Source organism: Silene latifolia, chromosome 3 (genome assembly GCF_048544455.1).
Source record: "Silene latifolia isolate original U9 population chromosome 3, ASM4854445v1, whole genome shotgun sequence".
Classification (NCBI taxonomy): domain Eukaryota; kingdom Viridiplantae; phylum Streptophyta; class Magnoliopsida; order Caryophyllales; family Caryophyllaceae; genus Silene; species Silene latifolia.
Genome location: NC_133528.1, coordinates 77,158,182 through 77,161,185, shown reverse-complemented (window position 1 = coordinate 77,161,185; position 3,004 = coordinate 77,158,182). Strand labels below are relative to the sequence as shown.

Here is a 3,004-nt window from a genome sequence, read left to right as displayed (position 1 = left end):
CTATTGAGTTCATCAACCCTTTCGCAATAGAAGGAGAGGAGAACCCATTACACAATACCCCACAAAATCAACCTACAATGCCTAAGTTTTCATCACACTCCGTACCCACCGAGGAGAACCTACCCAATGGTACTCCTACACCACAATATCTAACCGGAAATTTTATTGCCAAATCCGCCTTCATCCAATTAGTTGAAAGGAGCCAATTTGGGGGGATGCCTAGTGAAGACCCTCATTCTCATATGGAAACCTTTTGCGACTATTGTGATGCGATTTCTCAAACCGGTGTGACTCAAGACCAAATTAGATGGGTCTTATTTCCTTTTTCTCTAATCGGCACCGCGAAGCAATGGTTGAAGGGCCTTGATAAGGCCACTCTCGGAATTGATTCTTGGAAGAAGTTGGCTCTAGTTTTCTACAAAAAATTCTACCCACCGGAAAAGACTAACATGCTAAGAGCTCAAATTACGGGTTTTAAGCAAAGGGATGAAGAATCTTTGTATGAAGCTTGGGAGCGGTTCAAGGGAATTTGTCGCTCATGTCCTCACCATGGACTTAGCGAATGGTTCTTGGTACAATAATTTTGGAATGGTTTATATGAAGATTCAAGGAACATTCTCAACATGGGATCAAATGGAATGTTCACCGAAGTTGATGACAATCAAACATGGAACAAGATTGAGGAAATGGCGGTCCATAACTCACAATATAGTAGACCTCGGAAAGCTACTAGAGGAGGAAAGCATGAAGTGGACTCCGTTACTCAATTGGGTGCTCAACTTAGTGCTCACATTGACACAATCAATTTGAAGTTTGAAAAAGCTATGGCTAGAATTGAAGAAGTCTCAAAATCACCAAAGCATCATGTTAATGTCATGACGGCATCCTCATCAATCCCAAGTGGGATATGTGAGAATTGTGGTACTTTAGGTCATGATCAAAGTGAGTGTAGGGGAATAAATGAACAAGTAAATGCTTTCCAAGCATACAAGAGTGGCACCCCTTACTCCAATTTTTACAATGAGAATACCAAATTCCATCCAAATCTCTCATACAAAAGCCAAAATGTCCAAAACCCTCAAACAACATACACTCCACCACCAATGAGAAACCAAAATCAAAGACCCTTTTACAATCAAAACCAAGGTTACCAAAACCAAAATTCATACAACCAACAAAGTGACCAAGGTTTTGATGTCCAAAAAGCGGTCCTCCAAATGCAAAAGAATCAACAAGAATTTTTCACTCAAATGCAAAAAGATAGCCAAGCAAAGGAAACCACCATCAACAACATCCTAGCTCACACCAAGATGGTTGAAACCCAATTGACTCAACTAGCATCTTCAAGCTCACAAAGACAAAAGGGGCAATTACCACCTCAAAGTAATCCCCCGAGACATGAAACGGTTAGTGCCATTCACTTGAGAAGTGGTACAAGGTATAAAGCACCGAAGAAGCAAGTTGAGGATGAAGTTGTGGAAGCTAGTGATAAGGAAGAAATTGTGCAAAACGCCAAAGATGGAGAATCATTAAAAGAAGAAAGTTCAAAGAAAAATAAAGACAAGGTCAAGGAGAAGGAGCCCATTGTGATTAGACTTCCTTTTCCAAGTCGCCAAGCCAAGCCCAAATTTGATGATCAACTTGGGAAGTTTATGGAAATTGTGAAGAACTTGGAAGTCTCGATTCCTTTCACGGAATTAATCAATCACGTGCCGGCCTATGCGAAATACATGAAAGATATCCTCACAAAGAAGAAGTCGATCCGGAAGCTTGAGACTATCGCCTTCACTAAGGTGAGTAGTGCAATACTTCAAGGGAGTTCACCTCCAAAACTAAAGGATCCGGGAAGCTTCTCAATATCGTGTACCATTGGCGACACAACGATCAACAAAGCCTTATGTGATCTAGGGGCTAGTGTGAGTGTCATGCCGTACTCGGTGAGTAAAAGGTTGGGGATGGGAGAGCTTAAATGCACCAACATCACGCTCCAAATGGCCGATAGATCGACGAAGACACCATTAGGGATATGGGAAGATGTCCCCGTGCGAATTGGGAAGTTTTTCATCCCGGTGGACTTTGTCATTGTTGATATGGAGGAAGATTCCAACATTCCGATCATTCTAGGAAGACCTTTCCTACACACCGCGGGTGCGGTGATTGATGTGAAACATGGTGAGCTTACTCTAGAAGTGGGAGATGAAAGCATAACCTTTAATCTTGACAAGACTATGAGAGTTCCTCATTTGCATGAACCGTGTTTCATGATTGATCATTATAGCCGAAAGGATGAAAGGAAGAAATCGGAACTCCAATGGAAGAAGAAAATTGAAGATGCTCCATTCAAAGAGCAAGTGAATTGTGACAAGGAAAGCTTGCAAAGCTCATCAAAATCTACCAAAGAAGAAGAGGATGGCCTCATTGGCCAAGAGAAGAACTTGGGAGAGTTGTCTCCATCAAAACAAGAAATTTTCAACGATCAACTTAATGAAGTTTGTGGTCTTTGGGACGACGAATTTGAAGGGATTTTTAATCCCTATATTGGTAATGCCATCGATCAAGATCAACAACAAGGGCAAAGGACTATTGAAGACCTCTACCATGATAATGAACAAGCTTTTGATTATTTCTTCAAGGTGTTGAGCAACATCAACAACACCTTGAACATGCCCCCTTGACATCTCATCAAGAATGAGAGTTTGGTGGAGTCCTCCCTAAACCACCACTTGTAAATATTTCTAACTCCCTAACTCGCATTTTAATTCTTGTATTACATTTTTTGTCATCTTTGGATTTATTCTATTTACTTTGATCAAGATAATTGTCATGTTTGAGAGAAGTAAGGGAGGGACTAACAATTTCAATTGATGTGTAGTGCTTTACCTTAGTGTGGGGATGACATTTGCCTAGGCTATCCTTGCCTAGTAATGCCCCCACAATGAAGAACACAAGACATGAAGAAGAATGGAAGAATGACAAGGGAAATGCATTGTACACGGATGGAACT

The 3,004-nt window shown here is 41.0% G+C and overlaps 1 non-coding gene across 1 annotated transcript; it reads right to left on the bottom strand.

Moving 5' to 3' along the window:
• Positions 1 to 449: 449 nt before the first annotated feature.
• On the bottom strand, positions 450 to 556 carry LOC141650533 (small nucleolar RNA R71). Its single transcript, XR_012546559.1, has one exon. It is a non-coding gene; the product is annotated as a small nucleolar RNA R71 (small nucleolar RNA).
• Positions 557 to 3,004: the final 2,448 nt, after the last annotated feature.